The sequence below is a fragment of the Corapipo altera genome, unplaced genomic scaffold (genome assembly GCF_003945725.1).
Source record: "Corapipo altera isolate COAL_440 unplaced genomic scaffold, ASM394572v1 23, whole genome shotgun sequence".
Classification (NCBI taxonomy): domain Eukaryota; kingdom Metazoa; phylum Chordata; class Aves; order Passeriformes; family Pipridae; genus Corapipo; species Corapipo altera.
This window is the reverse complement of record NW_020884878.1, coordinates 3668748-3693253: the sequence shown is the minus strand read 5'-3', so window position 1 is coordinate 3693253 and position 24506 is coordinate 3668748. Positions and strand designations below refer to the sequence as shown.

The 24506-nt window shown below is 44.2% G+C and overlaps 1 protein-coding gene across 2 annotated transcripts in view; it reads right to left on the bottom strand.

The window, feature by feature from the left end:
* AKT1 (AKT serine/threonine kinase 1) overlaps positions 1–532 on the bottom strand; it is a 74553-nt gene extending 74021 nt beyond the window's left edge. The window contains exon 1 of one of the 2 annotated variants that reach the window (XM_027637736.1): positions 514–532. The gene's annotated coding sequence lies outside the window, so the exon portion shown is untranslated. Of the gene's footprint in view, positions 1–92; positions 218–513 lie in introns of those variants that run through there. The other variant, XM_027637734.1, reaches the window with a different exon arrangement.
* Between the last annotated feature and the right edge of the window lie 23974 nt (positions 533–24506).

The window sequence follows — 24506 nt, the reverse complement described above, 5'->3', positions numbered from 1 at the left end:
CCCGGCCCCGCACAATGCGGCCGCGCCGAGCAGGCCCCGGCCCCGGCGCTTCCTTCCCCCAGCCCTTCCCTGCCGGGGAGCGGGTCACTTACATGGCTGGAGCCCCGGGAGGAGGCGGCGGCAGCAGGGGAAGGGAGCCGGGGAGGGAAGCAGGGGAAGGGGAGGGAAGGGGGGAGCGAGCCAGCGAGCTGAGCGGGGGAAGGGGGCGGCCGGCGAGGCGGGCGGGCTCTGCGGCGGGCGCCGAGCGAAGGCCTCACTGGGCTCCCGGCAGCCGCCGCCTCCTCCTCACCATCCCCGGGCGGCGGGGCGGCTCCTCCTCCCCCTCTCGCAGGCGCTCGGCCCGTGGGGTTCGCTCGCACGCCCGCTCCGGCTGCCGGCTCGCCTTCGCCGCCGCTCCGCCCTGCGAGGCCGCCCCTCGCCTCGCTCCGCCGCCGCCTCCCCCCGCGCCCCCGGCCGCGATCCCGCCGCCCGGGCCGGGCCTGTCCCGCACGCGTGTCCGCGGTGCTCGCTCACATCCTCCGCGGAGCGGCCGCCGGGTCCCGCCGCCGCTTCCCGCCCGTGCCGAGGGGCCGCCCCGCTCCGCTCCGTGCCGCTCCCCGCTCGGGGTCCGGGGCCTCGCCGCCCTCCGAGCTCCCTCCGCGCGGCGGGGCAGCGCCCGCCGGCCCGGCCCCCTCCGCCCACCCGCCGGCCCGGCCCCAGGCCCCGAGGGCGGCGTTTCCTGGCCCCGGGCCGTGTTCCCCCTTCCCCTGGCCCTGGGCCGGGGAGCTGGGGGTGGCTGAGCCCCGCGAGGGATGTGGCCTCCCCTGACTCGGCCTAAGGGCCAGGTGCCTGGAGCGTGGACAGTTTCATAGAATCACAGAATCAATTAGGCTGGAAAAGACCTCTGGGATCAGCGAGTCCAACCTTTGACCGAACACCACCATGTCAACCAGATCTGGCACCAAGTGCCACGTCCAGGCTTTCTTTAAACACCTCCAGGGACGATGACTCCACCACTTCCCTGAGCAGCCTATTTCGATGTCTAATCACCCTTTTTGTGAAGAAATTCTTCCTAATGTCCAACCTAAACCTCCCTGGCACAGCTTAACACTATCCTTCCCTATCGCTGGTTGCCTGGGAGAAGGGGCCGACCTCTCATCTGGCTACAATCCCCTTTCAGGGAGTTGTAGAGCATTAAGGTCACCCCTGAGCCTCCTTTTCTCCAGGATAAACACCCTCAGCTCTCTCAGCTGCTCCTCATAACCCTTGTGCTCCAGACCCTTCACAGGCTTCATTGCCCTTCTCTGGAAAAACGGCAACCCCAAAAAACAGGCACCCGACCCCACCACAGGGAAGAAGACCTGTCAGCCCTGGCATTTCGAACTCTGGGAAGGGCCAAGCTCCTTTGGAGGGCTTCCAGCAAGCTCCCCCAAAAATATGGGGTGCCAGTCTGCTTTCTCTGCACTCAGAGCTTTCCCTTGGTCCTGTAAAATACCAGCTGATTAAATAATGAAGTATCACAGTACCTTGGAGGATACTTCTTTTCCACAGCAGATGGTCTGCAAGGCATTAAGGAATTGCCCATGGAGGGGCCAGGGCAGTGAGTCTGGATGCTGCACTCGAGGCCATCCTGGTCTCATAGCAGGAATGGCTCAAAACATCACAAATTACTTCAACTATTGCTTACAGCATGACAGTATTTTTGGTAATGTTTTTGAGAGCTGTTCTGCTCTGAAAAACAATGTTGTGGAAACACCTATGACAGATTTACATTTCTCCACCCTCCCACTATCAGAATTTGTCCTCTTTGGTCATTGAGGGATTTTGTTTATTCTGTAATTGACAGTGCCATAAACGTTAACTGGGCCGTAAGAACTGATTGGATTTCCTCAGAAACGTACAATCACCAGTGATCGCATTTCTGCCATCAGAAGCTGGCTGGAATTTAGGAAACAGCACATCTTCCCACAGCTTTGCACTATTGGCAACATAAAAGTGCATAACATGCACTTACAGCAGTAAAGATGGGGAACACAGCTCTGCCTTTACACTGGTATCAAACCCTTTGGATATAATAAGAGGCTTTTCTACGACATCATGTGAATGATTATAAGCATTCAGTGAAATTCGCTTTCTTCTTGCGTTTTGATCAACTTGCTCTGATCAACTATCAGGGTTCCTGAGCATCAAATGTATCGCTGGACTTTGGGTACACCAGTGTGCTAGAGGAACCAACAATGACACAGAGGAGAAAAGGCTTTACTCTTCTTCATGGGGGAGGCAGAGAGAGCAAGGCCTCCTTTCCCACCAGGGAACAGACCAGTTCCTCCTGGCAGAGCAGCTATACCAGTGCGGGATTTTCTGTGTGTCTCCTTTAGGTTTACTGGGGCATAATTCAGTGCAGTTTTTAAAATGTACCATTCAGGGAACTTAGCAGAGTAATCAGACCCTGTGGCACTGGCCCAGTTACCTAGTTTAGGGTCAGATCTTCATCTGCTGCAGTCAGTGGAAAGATTTCTGTTGGTGCCAGGGCAGAATGGAATGGCTGTGGGAACTCTCTAAGATGTAAAGGTAATGGAAAGGAAAAATCTGGGTTTGTGATCATATTTTGACCTGCCATGTATTGTGTACAAAGTACTTAGTGTATGTTAAAATGTAGGTAGTCACTGAAGATATATTTAAAATTAAATTAATCATTAGTGTGCACAGCTTGCAGGCAGCTCAGAGGACATGTATCTTACTTAACAAAAACAAGGAGAAAATTCATTTATGAACTAATTTTGAGTCTTCAGGCCTCAGTTACACCTAGAAGTAAAAAGGACATGTAAGTATAGGAGTTCAGTGGCTGTAAGACACTCCTGTCCAGGCAGGGGGATCTCTGGTAATAGATCTGATTGCAGGAGAGTTTTCTTGCCTTCCTGCCAAACCTTGTCCTGATTGATAAGCTCCCAGGCTGTGTGGTGAGCAAGGTCATTAGGACTTCCCCCTGCAAATGAAGCAGCGGTTTAAAAAATAAGATCATAGAGTAAACAGTTTTCTGTCCTGAAGAGAAGAAAATAAACCTCTGTTGTTTGCTAGAAAGGAAGTACAATTAAAAAAAAATCCAAATTTCAACACAAACTTATTGTTTAGATTTGCCGACTGTTGATTTACCATGATGAAAGACAGGCCCAAACTAGAAAGTTTGGATCCTGATCTGGATCTGACATTCCCCAAATCTGAGGGGGAAGTGTGATTCAGAGTCTGGAGTAAGGGCTTATCTCTCAAACACAGCAAAGTACTGTGGATAAAAATACCCAGGTAGAGTAGGAAGTGCCTGGTCTGCAACAACAAGAGTGACTTTGTATCAACAATGAACAAAAGCAGCTTTTTTTTTTTCTTTGAGAACAATGAAATCACTCAAGAATTTTTATAAATACAAACAATGTGGGTTTTATCACTCAGTTATCATCAGTAGGATTATAGTCTATAAACCCTAATTTTCAGGGAAGTCCCTAGATTTCCCTGAACGCTTCCTCAGATTTCACATCTGTTAACTCTCGTTTATTAAGTGCTTCAGGATAAGGTGCATCCACGGTGCCTTGGTATTACATTACCTGAAAATACTGAATGTAGGAGTTAGTGGCAAAGAAAAGTTGATTGCCAGATAGTGTATTGATACCATACCAGAAGAGCAGGCAGTCCTGTTCCCATCCTTTTTGAGCATATATATAGGTAGCAGATAGTTCAGTGTCACTTTTAAAAATTATTTTAAAATGTTTAAACTATGAAGCTTTGGATAAAATTGGTTTTTATCCAGTCAGACTTAAGAAGAAAGACTAGCATGGTAAGATGAAATGGAATTACTGAGTTAACCCCCATTAGAACAAGCTCTGTTCCATGATTTTAAGTAATGACAGCACCTTTGTGGGCCAACAGAATTTGTTCCTCCCTTTTTGAAAGGTGGGCTGTACTCAGAGGTACTCAAAGGAAACTATATGACATCCTATTACAATTACTGAGCTAGTACCTCAGTCTAGGCACTAGCAGCTTTTAGACAAACAACTCAGAGTTGGTCTGAAACAGAAGTCTAGCTCAATAAAAATACAAATTAGAAGTGCTTTTCACAGCACCAAATATAATAAACATAGTTGTGCTTCTAAAACTGAGCAAATCCAATGTTTGAAGGTGTATTTCTCAATAGCAAAACAACAGCAAGCTCTCTGGAAAAAATAATTAATATAGTCATGCTGAAACATTGTGGGTTTGCTTTTTAGAAATTCCTCTTGAGAGCAAATGGATGTACGAGTTTGCTTGTCCTTCTCTGAGGAATTTCCTACAAGGCTAAGTGTCAGCTAAACTGGTAATGGGAAGAGCAGAACTGAATGGGGCCTGTTTGCTGCTCTTCCTGATGGCTTGCTAAAATCCCTGGGAGAAGTCAGACAGAAGACCTAGCTTTGGTTTCCAGCTTCTATTCCTGGTCATCAAGGTGCCAAAGCTGGAGAGCCCTGGGATGGCAGGGTGTCAGTGCTGTTGACAAGGCCCAAAGTGAGAGCAGTAGAGTCTTCTTCACCAGGAATAATGACAGCCATGACAAGGGGCAGCAAACATGCTGTGGGCAGTTTGGTATATAAACAGGAACTGAATTGGTTTGCATAGAAAATGGGCTAATTATATATAAAACAAACAAAAATAGCAAATATATCAGTTCTGTGCCTTACACCACTGCAGTTGCTTTTGTTGTTACAGTGATAACCACAAGTCCCAGCCTGGACCAGGCACCATTAGGTGCTGTAGACACACATCAGAAGACCTGGGCTTTGATCTGAAGGGACTGAAGTCTGCTGCAAACTGCTGCTTTTCCCCTCTCCTTACAAAGTAGCACGTCATGAGTTCTTAGGTCTGGGAAGATACCTGAAAATGCTGAAATTCCAATGATCTGTGTGAGGGAACATCACAATCTTAACTACAGTCAGATAGGCATATCCTTTGAGACTGAAACACTGGCATTATAGACACATATTAAAAGAAAAATAAAAACTTTCACATTCCTGTTGTATTCCCAACCCTCACACACCTAATGCTAACTATGTTTTTTACCTAAAATTACACAGTTAAGCATGGTGTGGGCATAATAACTTGGGTTTAGTTTCACGGGTTGATTACCCCTGCAGATCCCCACATGCAGACGTCTGTGCAAGGAGCAGCAGCCGTGCTGCTGGATGAGGACACAGGCACAGCAATGGGTTCTTGGAGCACTGGTTCTGGCTGCATTGAGCTCCAGGTGACAGCCAGCACAGAGCAGCTCAAGTTTTCCTCATGAGATTTGCAGTTTCCTAGAGATCAAGAGTTGGAATCGAATCTTTAAGGTTTTAAGCATTATGCTGACAGGGGCTTCCCATATCTTTTAAAATGTGTATATGTATATATGTAGGATATTTATCCAGTGGACTGACAAGTGTGTTTATTATCTGTACAGTAACACTAGAAGGGTTTGCTTTTAATTTCTTCAGTATGTTTTTAATGGCATCTGCATGCACGCGACAATCTGCTATGCTTTGAATCACCTGCTCAAAATTGTATAGTTTGGAAACTTTGAAGGGCAGAAGTGACCATTTCAGCATCATTCTGGCTACTGCAGCCACAAAATTGTACTTACTGATGTCTTCATTTGTATTCAGATCCTGCTTTATTTATAATACAAGAAGCAGTCCTATGAAAGGAGAGCCCTGGTAATAATTTATATATTATATAAATATTTATTTATATATTTTAAAATACAATTTTTTTCTGCTATTTGAGCATTTCTCTCCTGTAGTTCTTTGATTTCTAATCAGGTTTAAGCTTATGCTATCACTTGCCCTCAGTGAAATCACTGAGTTCTTCTTCTCTGCCCTGACTTCTTCTTGTCACAAAACATTTGAGTGCTTTTACTATCCTTTGGCTACATCTACACTTGTTTTGTTAGCTGTGCCTGCAGATAGGCTGGTGGCTGCTGCGCTCTGTGGCCAGAGTGAGTTATGTCCATCCTGCTCTGAGGGGCTGGGCTTGTCTCCAAGCCTAAACCCTCTTCCTCTGCCCTCAGCAGTGAGCAATAGTGGCCTTGAAGGAGTGCTTTTCTGGAGTGATCCAGTGGATGTTGAAGACCCCATCTCCACATCAGAGGTGTTATAGTGAAGTGGGGGTGTTTCAGGCTAACTGTAATGAGGTCCCATGGACTATATGCCCAGTGGTGGCCAAAGTTCGTGTGGACTGCTCTGGAGGATCTCACTGCTTTAGGTTCACTGGAAGGGAGCTCAGTTCATGCACTCCCAGACTGATCTGTGAAACAAACCAAACCACAGTAAATCGGTACAATCTGGAGGTTTGCCTCAACAGCACAGTCCTGATTCAAGCATGCTAATGTAGACTCAGGAACTGGGAACATTTGCTGCCACATCAGCTGATGGTATCCAGAAGTTAAGAAGATATTTGGGAGAAGTTTGAGAAGATTTTAGGAATAAGAATCAGAGACACATCGGCTGCAAAATTCAGGCTCAAAAACCCTGCATGTGTCCTAATATAACAAGTACCTTCTTGGTTACCCACCCCATCCCTCACCATACTTGGCACGTAACATCAGTTTTCTTTGACCTCGAGTCATCAAACATTGCCTGTCTGATGAACTTCCCATCCCAGCCTTGACCAGAATGGCTCACGCATTAAGCTGGGTCCACCAAGAGTCTGTATAAACCAGGACACAACCATCCCTTTGGGTCTGTGTGGGACAGGACCTACCTCTCGGCATGTCCATGTCCAGTGCTGAGCACAGTCTCTGCAGGAGCTTCTTGGTGCTCATCTAAAATACACACTAAATTTTCAAATAACAAAGGCAACTGTGAGAGAAATCAACCAGTTGACCGGCCTTGCGGCCTTCACTGGCCTCAGCCTTGTCATCTGCATTCGGCTGGAGAAGTGGCTGTTCCTCAGCCAGTTATTGGTTGCCAGCCCAGAGGGAATCAAGCCCACTGCTGCATCCAGCCTGGCTCTCACACAGCGTTCCCGCTGCAGCCCCTGAGCCTGCCAGGACAGGCTGGCAGCCGGAGAGAATGATGTCACCGAATGGGCAGGGCTTCTTTGCCGCCGATAACATCTCAGCAGATGTCCTCCAAACATGCTCACGGTTCTCCCATTATAGCATCTCTATTACCCATTTAGCTTTCACAGTCCCACTTTTTAAGTCAGCAAAGAGGTTACCCTTTGCTAAAGACCATGTTAAAAAAAAATGGAAAAGAGCTTTGCTGCAGTTTCTGATTTATGCTTGGGCAGGAAAACCTTACATTTCAGTAAAACACCAGTACTGAGATACTTCAAAGCATATAGGTACCAGAGTACCACTGAAAAAGTTTGTGATTTTCCGTTTGTGATTTACCCTTTTCCAAAATAATACAAGGGATCAATGAAGTTGCTAACTGTGCACCTTACACGGGCACCCCCGTGATCCTGTTAGCTATAATCTGTTCCCCATAAATCCTGCAGGTTTTACTCCCACCTACTGGGTCTCATCCCTATTTAGAAAATCAGATCTACCCCAGGGTATCCTTCTGGACGTGTAGAGTTCCACTGAAATCAGCAGGGATCTGTTTAAGGACATGCCTGCAGAGAGTATCTGTTATTCTATATTTACACAGTACCCAGCATAATAGGACATGAAACCTGATTAAAGCCTCCAAACAGTACTGCCATGGAAATCAGTCTTGTTATTGACTGATGACTCAACATGTCTGGATTTAGATGGAAGAGGGCTACTTTCAATTCCCAGTTCTTTTATAGACTCTCCGCGTAACCTAGCCAAGTCATTGAATCTCCATACCTCAGACACACCTGTATTTAATGCAGAGAAAGTCAATCATTGATTAATTCCCTTCTCCCAGCCCATTCTGCAGTTTTTCATTATAAGTTCCTTGGGGCAGATGTTGCCTCTTGTGACGTGCGAGGACACTGCGCAGCACCAGGGAGCTCTGACAAGCGTATAAATGATAAAATAACAATCATGTTCAGTAGCACAGAAGCAGCTGTGATTGTCCTAATATTTGTCCTAGTAGAGTCATTTTTAAATTGAAAGCACACCTGGGATAATTCAGTTCCAGAAGATGCTCAGCCTGATCCTGGGATGATGACAACCTCTGAGTAACCTGAGCTACAGCATTGGCTTGAACAGGATAAGAAAAGGTAAAATGATGAGAGTAATAGAGTTTTGTGGGTTTTTTTGCAAAATGTAAAGCAGTACAGATTGAGTCAAACCTTGAATAAAATACCAGCAGCCACACAGTTTTCCCTCTTCATGGGAACAGATGTGGAAAGCTATTATTATAATTTGCAAATAATGTTACCCCCTTATGTGTGTCATTGGAGCTTTTTTATTACATGGATTCAGCCAGACAGTTTCTTACATAACACTGTTATTCTGTTTTCATTTTGGATATAGTTATCAGGTGATGGTTTCCCAGACACAGGTACTATTATTAAATAGCCATCAGTTACACAGGTATTTAGCTCTCAGAAAATCGGTGTTCTGAAATTGTGAAGATATTTCCTAGGATAGAATATTTGCCGAAAGTTAAGCCCAGGAGCAAGCACAGATCCCTGCAGGTATGTCACACAACTTACATGGACAACCATTATTAATACAAATCACTTCAATTAAAATTGACACGTGAGCTAATTAATAGGATGTTGATTGATAAACAAGACTGCGCTCGTTTTATCCAGGCATTTGTTAATTACCTGCCCGATGTTGCAGCTGACCGGCGAGGACACGCTCCCGCTCCAAGGAACGTCGTGGGGTTTGTGTGCATTCCAGTTTAGCAGGGATTGGCTGTACCTAGAAAATAGCAGTACTTTTTAGCCGTGGGATATAAAGTTTTGTGTCTACCTGCATCACAGATGGGATACCGTGTGCATCAGTTGATGCACAATAAGGTAAATAATATCTGCCATGTGATGCTACAGTAAATTTTCACATTGTTTGCTGACTGTATGTATATTTTTTTTCTTCTCTCATCTGTTTCCTCCCCTCATCTGACAGCACTGGCAGCCTCCACAGTGCTCTGTAGCAGCGAGCACACTGCGACACTGTTGCAGGGGTTCCCTACAGCAGAGCCTTCCCAGTGCCATTGATCAAGCCACAAGCACTAGTTAAGTAATGCAAGGTTGCTCTAATTCCCTGACTCATCTCCTGTTCCCCCTGGAAATCCTAAACGTGGTGCTGGAAACCGAACTGCAGTCCTCTGCAGCAGGATGAAGTAACTTTGATTGCTGAGTCACCACGTTGACCCACACAGCTCAAATTTATAGTTAGCAATAGTCAAAAATGCTCATTGTAATCTTATCACGGTCGAGGTGCTAACTGCACATTCCCTGGAAATGCATCCAGCCTGGCTTTCAGCTCGGAGCTCACACTCCCCAAATCACTATTTGCGTAATGTTTACAAAAACACATCTCGTTTTAAGTAGCCTTGAATTATTATATTCCTGGGGTCCTTTTTTTTTATGCCTGTGTCATCTTAGAGCTAATCAGCATTCTGCTCTTGCATTTGCAACTGCTGAGAAAGTCAGATCTTAAAAAGCCATAACTCCTTGACAATTTCTGCCCGTTGATAGCTTGTACAAGCTGTTTGGGTGTAGTAAGTAACGTGGAGGAAAACTGAAGATCAAATTATTCTCACGTATGAATTAAATCATTGCTTTGTAGCCGCTGACACATCTCCTTGCTCTGCGTGATGAAATTCTCCTCATTAGGTGCTGCATGCTTTTACAAACACTGCTGTCCTTCCAAGCATCATATATGTTTCTCCAATCAAAATCTGTGTTTTGCCACAGTGGCATCACTGTGGAACACTTCTGATAATGTTGGCTGCGGGTCCCACCCTTTTAGATGCAAACCTTTTTTCTCGTCCACGACGTGACGTGGAATGCATTTGATGTGTGTCTGACTGCAGAGATAAATGGAAGAGCAGAAACATTTGTATGCTACAGTTTGTTTCTAAAACTGATCTTGACCAGTCAGCATAAAATGCATCATGTCAATGTGATTGCCATGATGCTCTTTCATTAGGAGAAATGATTCCTCCACAGGGCAAACGGGAGTTGAGTGGGGATGCTTCTGCTGCCCTTTTCAAACTGGCTAATAGAGAAAAGTCTGCCTGCAATTCAAAGCAGATTATGAAAACAGATCAATGTAAATAAAGATGAAGGAAGTGGGGACTCACATCAGAGAAGATACAAATTAAAAGGCATGTGACTAGTTTAAAATACGAATGAGCTTCTGTTAAAAGAGCTCTCTTTAGTGACCTTCTTTCCTGCCATGTGACCAAATTCTTCAATCATGCACTGTAAAGGAATGTTAAAATTGTCTTTATTTTCATTTCAGATCTGGCCACATTAGTCTATACTTGCTGTATTCATTTATTACCCAAATAATCTCACTTTCTGCTGAAGTCAAAGGGAATTTTTCTTGTAACTCCTCTCCTGGCTCTGCTCTGGGCTGTACTGATGCTGCCTGCAACCTTTCAGGATCCCGCGGGCCTGGGGTCAGCCAGATCTATGCCATTATCAGGCCCATCTGGGAAGGGTGCAAGTAATTTTAAAGCCAGCAAGTGCCTACGGAAGGAAGCTGATCTCTGTGCAAGGCCCTGGCCTGAAGGGCAAACGCCTCTGAAAACAGCCAGTCCCGTTGTGAGCAGAGAACCCCTCTCTTTGGATTTTGTATTTAACCAAGACAAATGTCCTAAAAGCAGGCTTGGAGAGGTAGCAAGGTGGGTGCTTGCATCTATGCAGCGTTTTTAGTTTATCAAAATCCCTGCTGAATCACAGACCCAGACCTGGAGGCAGCATTCACTCGGTTGCACCCGGTGCCAAACGCAGCAACATGGGAACTCCTTCTTCTCCGCTCCCCTGACTTAGACTTCCAAGGATCACAGAAGAATTTCTGACGTGCTCCAACATTGAACAAAGCAATCTCTGATCTTAAGTGGAAAAAAAAAAGAAAAAAAAGGGTTCAGTTTAATACAGGCAACTGGCAAAGATTCAAACTGCATCTTATTTTAGCCAGAGCTGTTCACCAATCCTGAGGAGAGATGTGAATTTTCAGCTCCAGTCAGATGCCTAATTATTCGTTCCTCCTTATCTTGCTTTTAAGATCTTGCCAAGGCTGCACCCATCCCTATATCTCTAGGCATTTGAATACCACTCAAGAAGCATCTGAACTCTTTGACGTTCATTTGGCCTGTTCTCCAGTCACCACGTAACCTCTCAGGAACCCCTGCAGATGACGGTGTGCTGACAAAGAGCACCTCATGCTGGAATGATACTGCCTCTTACCTGCAGAGGTACCACTCCATCCACCATACCTGAAGGGATCTCTGGGACTGCCAGCCTGCTCTCACCAGACAGGACTGTGCTCTTTTCTACGGGAGGTTTAAGCAGAGCTACTATGTGACAAATAATAGCATCTATTTTTGCTCTTTGCAGGACCTGAGATTGAATCCACAATCTGTTATTGACTACACAGCAGGGGCTTCCTCAAATTGCTGAGTCTAAATGAAAGCGAATGGTAAAGAGGGTAAAACATGCAGGTTGTGCAGCACAAAATTAGACTTTTCAAAAACTCGAGTTTTGTTTTCTTCTCCACCCAACTTCCTCATCTTCCATTCCCTCCCTCCCCACCCATGTTTTCTGCAAAGATCCCTTTCAGAGACACACTGTACTCTTGTTTTCTTCAGAGCTTGATTTTAGTCTCAGTCAAGACTGTGTCAGTCCTGAAGAAGGATGTGAGAGGATCACACCTGAGCCCCAGAGGAAGGACACTGTTTCTGGCAGGGCATCAATTATAAAGTCAGAACAGATTTTTTTTTAATGTGTCACTTACAATTAAAGGAGTGACCCGAGTGATGGATAACTCTTGTGCAGGCTTTCCATAGGGGACAGGTTCACCCAGGTAAGGGTTAGCCCCACAAGGTGAGACTGATGGTATTTATATGGCCTAGAAGAAGTGCTGTATGAACATCAGGATTAGTTTCCTAATGTATCATATAAGAGGATGCTATGGTTTCCTATATCATCTTCCACTTTTAGATCTGCTTGTACTGTATCACTTATAAAAGTGATTATTGTTTATTACCTTTGGCTTCAAAAATGGCCACCTGCCACTTCGGAGTACAGGACATGCTGAGAAAGAAATTCATTTCAGTTCCCTCTCTTTTTTCAGCGGCTTTGCCTTTGAGCTTCAGGTTTGGGCAAGGAAAGTTTAAATGAAATTCAGGTTGGCTAATGCAGAACAAAAGTGTCTTTTTTAACCTTACAGACCTTTCTAAAACACATCATTTCCTGTCATCCCTGGAGAGTTTGTGACACCAGAGCCACTCTCTGCTCTGAAGAGCCTGGCTGTGTTTCTCTTATGCTTTAGACAGAGCAGGCATCAGTGACATTGATACATAATTTAGTCACCACCTTCAGGGTACGTTAAATTAGCAAATTCCCCAATTTGCTAGGAATTCACATAGATGAATTGATGATTAAATAGCTGATTGAACTGAAGAACCCAAATGGAACAGTTTGTTGCTAATTTAAATGCTCTCTATGTCTAGACCACTCTCCTTGTTACATTCTAATTGACCTAATTATTTCCAAAAACACTCTTTTAGTCATTTCTTTTGCATTTAGATCATTCTATATGGGGGCTGGATGGGGGAGGAGGGCTGTTCTGGTGTATTCCAACAGCAGAAAGTATTTTAAGCAGTTGCTTTGGATAACAGCAGCAGTGACTGGTTATGAAGCTGGAGAACTTCATGTAGACCTGGGGAAAAGATTGTGGGCTCCCTGTTTGAACTCTGCCACTGCACAACCACATCCACTTTTACAATGCCTTAAGAACGACCACATCTCTGAAGAGGTCTTCTCAGCAGAATTTCAGTATTAGTGCTTAGAGATTTGATCAAGTTACTGCCACCTGACAAGCCAGTGCTTGCCAGCCCAGCTGAGCGGGGCGACTGCTCTCACCGTGCGCATGCTTCGCCTCCTGTAAAGGCAGCCGAATGGCACTTCTTGTGGTGGGGAAAGCAAAGCCGAGAGAGCACACAGTTGCTGTAGGGAGCTGTTGTTATTGCTTGTAGGAGCAAGTACCCACAGAGTTACCACATCTCACCTGACATGAGGTAGCTTGTTCACTCACAGTAGCTGGATCGTGCGTCTGAGCCCCGCAGAGACCTGGGCTTCCCTCACATAATAGGAAATATTATCTTTAATTTATAGTAGTGAGGACATCGGCTGTTGGATGAAGGAAAAGTAAGTGCTATAACACATTTCTGGTCCTCTAGAACATCTATCTTTAATGTCAGAAAAAAAAGCCAGACTGCCTGGAGATACTCTGCGTGGAGAATCCACCATGGTCACTGGGAAGCTGTTGCAGTGGTTCACCATTTGCCCTTAAAACATGCTTTACACAGTCAGGCTGAACTGGAAGCCTTTCACCTTCTAGCTCCTGATCCTGTTTTACCTTTGATTGTTAGGTGTTCACCAAAAGTTACATACAATCATCATTGGAGCCAGAATGGTTGTAGTTACATTTAACTCTTCTAGACTGCACTGGCAGATATCAACATGTGTGACCAAAGCAGCCTCTTGCTTCCCTCATTTAAGGACAGAAACTGAGGTGAGAGAAAGAAAAATTCCTATCCCAGGTCTTACCGAAAATCAGTGACGGTGCAAGTAGGGAATTGGGATGGCCTGGTTAAGGGATTGTCCCATTAGGCAGGAACATTTTAACCAAAGCTTACACTGTCTTTAGCCTGTCCTTCACTGACCTCAGCTGAATCACCCCTGGCTCATGTCTGGTGACTGAGAGAATAGAATGAGGCTTCAGATGCACAAAAAGGTATTTTGTTATCCCTTTGCTGCTTTGATTTTTCTCAGCTTTCTGTAGCTGGAGACATGTCAGTCAGATGTTGTGCCAGATGTTTCCCCCAAAGTGTCACATAAATGAAATAGCTGGAGCAAGGTAAGAACACACCTGACTGCCAACTGTCTGCCAGTGCCTGCTGACTGTGTTTGGCAAACTATGGCTCTGCTCTTCTTCCAGTCAGCCTCAGACTAGCCCATCCAAGGGACCTGGAGCAGGTGGTGAGGGCCACAACAACTGGGAGAAGACAAATACAGTAGCCACCCTGGTCTAGGCTGCATCTTTCCCTCACTCCCTGTTCAGTTCAAGACCCATTGGCAAGGGCTGGTTGGTGTAGATTCATTTAGTGGCAATGCTGAAGGCCTGGAGAGAAGGGCAGTTGCACCACCATGGACAAGAAATAGCATAAAGCTTGATGGTATGGATGATCCTGCTCCAAAAATCCTTTTAACAACTCTCCCAATAAAGTTTCTTTTCCAAATCCAGAGTGCCAAGCGGGTGTTTCCTGGATCTGGGGCTTTATAGGAGGTTTTCAGCTTACAAAGCACTGGATGTTTTCTGTCGCGTCAGGCCATGAGAAATTTCTGTCGTGTACTCATTTCTCAAATTAAGTGCATAAAAAGATGGTGCAGGCAGCCAAGTCTCACACAGTTCCGGCCGTGTACTGCCAAAGCTTTATACGCTGCCACTGACCGATGCAACTGGCAGCCAAAAGTGGCTGCTAAATCCAGCAGCCTCCTCCGGAGGTGGTGCATGATGTGCAGATGCAGAACGTCCCTCCTCCTCCCTGTGTACCACTGGCCAGAGGCTTCCCAGCCTGGCCCCCAAATTCCTGATCCTGATCACCCCGTGCTACACCAATAGCAGTGAAACAGGTCTTTCCATTTCCTTGAGACAGTCTCTCCCTTCCCACCCTTGGTTCCTCCAGTTCTTGTGGATTTCTTCCAAAAAATAAACCCTTTTTTAGGGAATTTAGTGATAAAAATCGAGGTTAACAGCACCTCTGTCCTTCTAGCTCTTTGTGCATTATTATTAAGTGCACCTTTGGATGTATCATAGGAAGAATGTTATTTAGGAAATCAACCATCACCTGGAACAATATCCTACATAAGCCCTCTAATTGCATCAGTGATCTCTGCCCATCCTCTTTCGGTTCTTCAGGGAGCTCTTCGGTCTTTTCCAGGTTTTCTATGTCAGTCCTGTGCTTACTTGCTGTGACCAAGCTGCACATAAATTCTTGAGGTGTTTGCAGATAACTTTTTCTCTTTTTCTTTTTAGTTTTCACTTATAGCATGAGTTTTCACTTAGGATTTTCCCAAAACCTCAGAACTAAAATTCATTTTATGTGTGCACAGTACTTTGCTCTGAACAATATCTCTGCATGCAATTAAAAAACCCTGATTCTGTACATTTTATAAATAAAGCCTCTAGACTTATATTTAGATTACAATGATCTCTTGGGCATGAACTGTCTTTCCAGTCTCTATTTATGAAGCACACAACACAACAGTAACAATAAAGCAATGTCATCTGGTTGCATTCAGACAGTAAAGATCTATCAACAGCTATATCTGGATATCCTCTTTTCATCAGCGGCACGAAAAGAAAAATTTCCTTGAAATTTCTTACTTAAAAAAAAAATTAGACTTCTAACAAAGAGAAGTATTACTGGGAAATTTCACTTTTATTTGTTTTGTTGTTTTCATTGGGAAACTGGGCACTTTATCTTGCAAAAAGTTCAGTTTAAACAAAACACAGGGATTTGGCATGTTGAGGTAAAAAAAGCCTACTTTTTGGGTTCAGCCCAGAACTACCAACAACAGAGGATGTTTTTTAATTAAAAATCAAAATTTCCTCTAGCTATTCTTTTGTTTTTCAGTAAAAACTGCAGAACAACATTTTCTTGCCAACTCTAGCACAAATAACCTCTCTTCTGGTTTTGACAACTTCCTTGGGATTATGTTGCTCTATTTCAAGCTCTTCCTTGTTTTCTTTCCTCTACCTTAATGCCAGCGTTGGCACCGAAGCTTCCCTTAATGATGACATATGTTCCTCACTCATTCAGAATATGATCTAACTCTTTATATAGAGCATCTGTTTATTTATCTGTGGGACATGTGGCTAGAACATAAACTTGAACGAGCTGTGGGAAAGGCCAATTTTAAATATGAAAATAGACTAACATTGGTGTACTTACAGACACTCGCAGCTCCCTAATTTGATTACTAGTCACAGAAAATGCTTAGACATTCTCATGACAATTAGTATAAACATTGTTCTTTCCATTGGAAAAAAATATTATCATAGCTGGACAAATAAACTGACCCAACTTGAAAATGAATGTCATTTCATTGCCTTTGAAGGCATAATTCAGTGGTGGTGCTTAATATTCTCAGCTGTCATCAACCATGCAGTAATTAGTTTTAGTTCTAATGAATATTTATTTATATGAACAAGGTATAAGCATTGCAAATATCATATGTATTTGACCACAGTTTATGATGATGATATTGTATGATTGCATGTATGTATTTGTTATTATTACATGAATATTTCATAGATCAGTGTGAAATGTAATTACACCCCAGTGTGTTTGCTTAATGTCAATGTCAACAGTTTGATCGAGATTAGCATAAGAACAAGTCATTTTCTCAATACAGATCCAAGTTTCTCATCTCTGGTGTAGGGAGCAAGATTTTGGGGATTGTAAATAACGGTGAGGTGCTCATGGTACTTTTCCACACCTTGAATTGCCTGGTAGAAAACTCGTCCTCAACTCAAATGCAAACATAGGAGAGGGGGGAAAATCGTTTTTCATTTCCTTGAATGTTTAACCCTAAAAGAATCAAAGATACAGAGCATTTAGTTATTGAGTGTATTGTAAAGATCTGTGGTCCATTTAAAGCTATTTATCCATCATTCTTGCTAGTTTCAGGAAGAGTCCTAAATACAAACAATCTTTGTTTCCTGTTGTATCCTGCTGTCAGTAAGAATAAGATATTGTTTCATCGCATGCTAATACCTAAACTCTGTATTACATCAGTTGTTCAAAAATTTCCCACTTGCCTGAAATGTTGGAAGTTCTCTGTAATCACAAATATCCCCTAAAAATGAAAGATCAGAGAGAAAATAAAGCACTGCTTTCTATTTTTGTCGGTGTTTACTTTGTTCCGTTGTTCGCATGTCATGCACGAAGCCATTTCAGTTTCCTCTGTCGAGACAGTTTCTCTTGCAGTTTCAATGTCTTTCTCACAGAGCACAACAGAAGAGAAAACATGTTTTAAAAATAGGAAAATGTGATTGTGAAACCACAAACTTGTGTTTTGTACAGAGAAGAGGTGAAGATGGTCAGAGAGCTACTGCACAGAAACCCCTTTAATCTAAGTTTTGAATTGACAAACTCTTACTAAAGATGAAACTCTTCGCTTTTATACTCATACCAGCCTTGGTATCAGAACCTGTGTACATTTGCGCGTAGGAGATGATTTCTCAATATTATTCAACTACATAATTTCCCTTTTTTCTTTTGATTCCCCATTTTCAGCACCTTTCATTTGCTAGTACTGCTGCCCCTTTCTGAAATACTTCTGCTGAGATCCTAAATTTTGGAGATTTCACTTGACTGATCCATCAGCACTGAAATGTCACAGCAGCTCTGGGGGACTTGTCTCAGGTCCACTGGTGGCTTGGTCTGTTTTGCTGTTGCTCAGTGTTTGAAGGGGTTTTGTAATGTTGATGGGATGGAAGGGAGTGCAAGGTGGGAGAAACCCTTTCCGTGGACAGGCTCACAGACAACTTGTTTTTCTGATCCTCTGAATTGTGAAGCATGTGCTGACATTTTCTACAAGTTGCTCTTGACAATCTCTGTATGATGTATATGAGTTTGCTTAGAACTTGACATCTCCTTGCCTTCCCCGTGTATAAGGCAGAACCTCATGTGTCTGCAAGGGGCATATTCTCACCACCAAAACCTGCAAGTGCTGCTCCCAGTTCCATTCCCCTGTGTATTATGGACCCAGGCAACACATAGATTTCATGAGAAGTAGGTTGCAGAGGTGTAGAAAGGGCTTCTGAGGTTTGGGGTGCTGAGAAACCTGTGGTGGGAGTCATCTGATGGTCAGAAATCTCTTTTGAGGCTGTGAATGGTGTGCCCTCTTAGAAGAACTGATGTATTTTTGTTGCTTTTAGGAAATGATTTTGTATGGAAAAGTTCTGAAAAAGGAGGCAGGATTTATGGTTTATGATATAGAGATTGTTCCCAGGTATTTAGACTGAAACCACCAGCCAAGGTGACAGTGTGCACAGTTTGTCACAAGATAATGTGCTCAGAGCCTGGCACAGGCTTTGTAACACACTGAGTTACGGTAAGAGAGTGCCCAGACTCAGTGTCTCTGATATTTCTCTGTAAAAGGCCACCAGGTACCAAAGCCTTGAAGAATGCTTGGCAGAGGGGGTGACAAGAGCCACAGGCTTTCCAGGCACTGCTGACTTTGGGATTGTGCAGTACTCTATGTTTCATCTCACGTGGGCTGTTTTTCTTGGTGTACCAGGCTAATTTCAGCACTTTGCTACCTTGACTCTATCAGCCATTCCCACAACTGCTGCATAGCCAGCACCACTGTAATTTCAGCTGCTAAGCCTTTGGCTCTTCTTGGTTTTAATCTTCCTATCCATTTTCCTGTTAAATCACAAAGGTCCATCCGCATGAAGAACAGTCCTTTTATCCTTGTGCTGCTGCTTGTTCTGCAGCTGAATCTTCCCCTGATGCTTCCCTGGTGTTTTGCATCTAAGGCACAACACGGGGACACGCAATGCAACGTGCTCCCTCCTTATTAATATAGATTGATGTTGAAAGGAGTGTTGGATGTAAGATTTTAATCAACAAACTGCAGCAAGTTTATGAGCATTATATATCTCTCTTAATTTGGCCAGCGATGAAAATACGGTTGGCAGGAGGAAAAAGGAAAACTTCTCTCTCACCAATCTACTTTCCAACATGAAGAAAAAAAAAAAAAGATTTTGAATAAAGTGGCAATATGGATGCATTTGGAACTGCGAAATGTGATTCTTAATTGCTCGTGATTGTCTCTCCAACAACTGGTAGGTTAACCACGGCAGGCTGACAGCCTGCACTAACTGACAATCAATATTGTTGAAATGCAGAACCTTTGCCTGGAAGACACAAAAACATTTCATTTTCAAACACTACAGGACATCTGCTTCTGGAGAGAAAAAGTTGCTTCTTCTCGGCAATATGCACTGACTTGTAACTTATTTTTTCTCCTTGCTCTGAGGAAACAAAAGTCTTCTTTATACCATATCCTTTCCACTAATCTGGCAGCTATCCAGTGTGGGTTTAAACAGATGTTCTGGAAAAAAATATGGCATATACAAATGAGATGGAATCCAGCAACTCAGTCATGGATTATTACAGATATAAAATGCAAAGGGCTGAATTCTTCCCAGATTCACATTCTGTATGATATTTGGCACTAGATGTAAGAACAGCACACAAACAAATCATTAATACCCTCATTATAATAATTATTATATATTTAGCACAAAGACCCCAGGCTGGCTCAAACCCTTCATGTTAAATACTGTACAGATGCATGTTCAGGCTGAGGAGTTTATTCAAAGGGCTGCTTGCACCAAAGACTTAGATATGTAAGTAACTTTCCTTGTGCATGTTTACAGGATTAAGCACCACATGTGATTATATTATTGGCAACAACGGGCATTTCTTAGTTTCCATGCTGCAGCCTTTGAATAAATCACACAATAACGAACAATTTGATGTTAAAGGGAAAGAATTTGAGTCTTGCTGTGTCTAAGGCTACTAAGCCTTAGGGCTGCCACAGGGTTAGAGATTTAGTGGTAGAAATTGTATGGACACACTCTTCATAAATATATATTATACGCAAGGCAATGAAACTGATAAATTTATCTTTTTAAATGCTGAAATGTATCATACAGTCTCCTGATGTGAAGGGCAACCAGCTAAGCCCTGAGCCCTGGTAACACTCCTGGGAGGACCTGTAAAAACAGCTGGGAAGGAGAGGTTGAACCATGGGGTGGGAATGAGGGATGCTGGCAACTTTAGGAAAGGCACAGACAAAGAAACTGCTTTTGGCTTTTACTGATCTTGTAGACAGAATATGGCCTGATGGACAGAATAACATCTAAGTGCAAGTGTAATCTCATGGGCCATGGAGACCCCGTTCTAAATCCTTGTCTCCCATATTCAGTCAGAGCTCCTGGTGGCTGGGACTGTGCCTACAATAACCTGCTTTTCTCCAAAGCTTTTATTTTTAACTTTTCCCACTTTTCATCCTCCCTCACTCATTTTGAATTTGAAATGAATTTGCTTCGGGCAGCTCTGGTGTCCTTTCAGCTAAATGTGTGCTCCCAAAAAAACAAGCCTCCCCCCCACTTTGAATAGCCCTGAGAATGTACAGCAACTAAGCCCAATACTTAATGGTAACAAACTAAAAAACATTACTTTATTTGAGCAGTCACAAAGGACACTTGGTAACTTGATAAATAATTCTGTTTCCTATTATTGTTATTGCTGAACAAAATGAAATGAAAGATGTTGGTGTGATGCCAGGGTGAGAAGTAGGAGGGATTCACTTGTCCCCATTTTCCTGACTGCTTTTTCTTTTCAGTCTCTAACTTCTCATCATTTCACCAGCTTCAAAAAAGTCACAGGGAAATGAAAGTACAGAAAACTCTAACTTTTCTACTCTTGTACTTTTTGAAATGATAGCTCACTTGATGGGTTGCAATGGAAGAGTAATGAAAAAATGTAGATGGGGAAGACAGAGAACTGGGCGACTTTTTTTCTCTCTAGAGACAAGATGAAACACTAAACATCAGAACTTTGTGAAATCCAAAGATATCAGTAAATTACCATCTAAGAAACATCCCAAACACAACTGGAAAAACTCCTGCATTTGAAGCACTGTGAAAGAGAAACAACCTGCACTTTTCCTTCCAGGAGTGTGACAAGTCTGTTCTTCCCTTTCCCCACTGCTGCCTGTTGCTGCTCGAGCAATTGCAAGAGCAGCACTGCTTGATGCCAGTGCCCTGTGCCAGGGGCAGATGTTCTGGCACTTTCCCAGATGTTCTGGGAAAGCAGAGGTGCTGGCACTGCCCAGGCCAGCCTGCATCACTGCTTGCACCCTCCCTGATACGCACAACCCTCCCAGGTTCCTCATGTACTTGATGCCTCTGCAGAAATGGCTGGTGAACAGCCACACAGAGATGGTTTCAATATACATTCTTGGGCAATTTTAACAAATTTAGAAGCAGAAGAAGGAGCTGAATTGAACATTTAGGCTGACTGCTGCAAACTGCCTGGTTCTGGTTACAAGCTCAAGAAATCGAGTGAAATAACATGCAAAGCCTAGTGTATCCTATCTAAGCCAGAGAGCAAGTCAGGCTTAGTGGGTTATTTCATGATATTTGACTCTCCTTCTATATGAATAACATCTGCAAATATGCCGAGTCTCTTTGGAATTGTTTTTGGTTTAAAAGAATTTGTTATTCGGGGCATTTCAATCAGTCACTCCCTGCCTCGCTGTTTTGGCTGGTCACAGTGTCACGTTTGAGCCTTCCCATCCCCTGCCTCAAGAAACATCATCCTCCTAATAATCAGGTGTTTGTTATGGAAGCCTCCAAAGACAACGGGAGAGAGCCCTGATACTATAAGCCTACTGCTGGGGGTTAGAAATGAGGAGGATGCTAAAGCAGGGAAAAAAAGACAAAATTAAATAAAGAAAAAGATCCAATTTCCGAAACTCCACTGGCTACATTGAGATTTCTCAGCAGCAGCCAGCTCAGTGTCAGGCTAGTTCACACATGCGTCCTACCCCATGTTGGTGCATCCACATGGCTGCTGTGGCAAGGCCAGTGACACTGGCAGCTTTAAGCCTTCCAGCTCTACCAAAGGCTCTTCCCAAACAGTGATGTCGGGTCATTCTACGAAGAAGCTCAGGCAGAACTGTTTGCCTTTTTCCCACCAGCTAAGCCACAAGATGGAATGAGGAGGACGATGCTAGAAAAATTGGTGGCCACCACACCTGACCTCCATCATCTCCATCACACATCTAGAGGGCTTCTGCAACTGCCACCCATAGCAGAGCAAAAGCAGACTTTCTCCTCTGTCTTAAGATAATAATATAAAAAGGCCATCCTAGGGCAGACCAGAGGTACACCAAGTCTAGTGTCTTCTCTTCAACAAAGAACAGCAGTGATGTGGAGGGATGAATGTAGGAATGTGGTAGGGAATCAGTGATGCTTCCCCAGAACATTCTTCATGCTGTCAACACTGTGACTTTCTAAGCCCAAATCAGTGCATTGCATTTAATGCCTTCTGGTGAATTCACTGACCATGAAATTTTCTCACAGTACTCCAAACTCTTGCAGTCTTGGCATCCTGAAGATGCTGTACCAAGGAGATGCACATTTTAACTGCAATCCCATAAAGAATCACCCTCTTTAATTCACCATAAACCTGCAGTCTTTCTGAGTTTATCTGCTGTTCCTGGTTCTTATCCTGGAAGAAAGAGGGGAAGGACAGATCTTCCCATAATTATCTGATTCTGCAGGTTCCTGCCATCCCTCCCTGAGTCACCTCTCACTGAGGCTGCAAGAGCTGCCCCTCTGCAACCACCCTGAGGCTACGTGAACATGTCCATTAACCTGGACAGGAAGTTTGGGATCAGGAATGGTCTCCAACACAAGCTCAGTCTCCTGTCTGGTAAGACCTTAAGCCTCATCCAGGCAGTGTGGTTTAATTCATCAGCGCAGGTGTCCAAGTGCCAGGCACCACAGGAGTGCCAGCAGCATGGCAGCAGATGGAGCAGACAGTACCCCGGCCTCTGGATGTGTTTAGACAGTGTTTTTTAATAGTACTTTTCCCACGATTTGTCCAACCTCACCTCCTCTTTCCTTCCAGACTTTCAGGTAAGCAACCTTAAAAGCAGCTCCAGAAGTGGCCAGGGGCTAAAGAAGAAAGTCCCATAAAGGACATCTGGGCAGGGAGAGGTGGGAGGGAGACACATGCCCGTTGCACCGTCACCAGCCTGCCTGAAAAGAGAACTAATATCATTTGTGTGGGATTTTCCTCCCCCTCCCGCAGATCAAAAGGACAGCAGCAATGCAATCTGCTGTTTGTGTAGGAAATGTGTCAGAAGAAGGAAGGAGGGGATACACATGGGAACATCTGCTCTCAGAAGCCACTTGAAAATTAACCATTTAGGTCCTGAACCAGGGAGCACCTGCCTAGAGTTAAGCCCCAATGACACTGGAGCCAGGCACATTCATGGCATCTTCTGCAAAGTCCTGGAGAAGGATAAGGGTGATGAGGAATTCTTCCTCAGACTGGGCTTATGTAGACAAAGGGGAGCCCTCTGTGGTGCTGCTGGACAGGTACATGCAAAGGGTCACTTTGATGGCTCTGCTGAAGATGTGGGAAGAGTTGTGGCTGGACAGAGTTATGCATCTCCATCCAGGCACACCTGGACAAGTGCAAGGTTTGCAACTTGGCTCCCTGAGTCATTGGTACCAAGAACAGGGCATATTTTATCTCATTTGTATGTCAGGCCTTAAGCATCTAAACCCTCCCTTCTATTGCTCTGTTCATTGCTCTCTCCCTCTTTCTGCATCAACTGGACCTGGCAACCCACAGCTTAAGAACCCACTGTAGAAAGTTAAAGGTGGGAGCAGCACATCCTGGGATTTCTTCTGTCTGTGACTATTACGGGTGCCCTGGTCACTCACAGCCAGCCCTCACGACCTTTGCACAAAAACTTGTCACTAGAATAAAGTATGTGCTGACCTGGCTTTGTAACACCAACACATGTAAAGATAAGTACTGCAGAGAAGCAGAAAAGAAAAAAAAAAAAAAAAGGGAAAGGTTGCATTCTTTCTTCCTCCTGCGTGTAAAATTAAAAATCTCACACCGTCCCAGTGCAGCGGAGTTGAGCACAAAAGGGAAAAAACAGCCCCGTGTTGTTCTAGGCCGGGCGCCAAAACAACTTGTGTGAGTTTGTGCTGGCAGCCGTGTTCTCCGGCAGAGGGTCCGCGCTCGGCTGCCACACGGAGCCACAACCACCGACCCTGCCTCCCAGGTCACTGAGTCACCTTCCTGCCAGCCCCCCACCACCCTGAACCTCCTGTGCACTCAGGCAAAGGCTGCTTTTTTTTGTGTGTGTTTGTTTATTTATTCGGTGCGTCCCGGTAAGACATGTCCCATGATTGTCATTTACTACCCAGGGTGGCATACAAGAGACTGCTGCCTCTGTGAAAAAACATCAACCTTAACCCAGTCTTGGATGCGGTCCAACAAATCCTTTACCCACAGAAATACTTTTACACAAGTATTTAAGTCAACAGGATTCCTTGCATGAGTAAGGGATTGTGGGATTTAGCCTTTACCCATCTTATTTTTTCCAGTAAATAAAAGGTACTCTTTTCAGCCTCTCTAGTGAACTTCACCATTTTTATCCTTTTGCTCTTCTGTGGGTTTTGCATATTCCCCAAGAGTTCCCTGTGACTTCAAATATCATTTACCTTGCAATTCCTTTCTTTCCAATCTCTGCTCTAT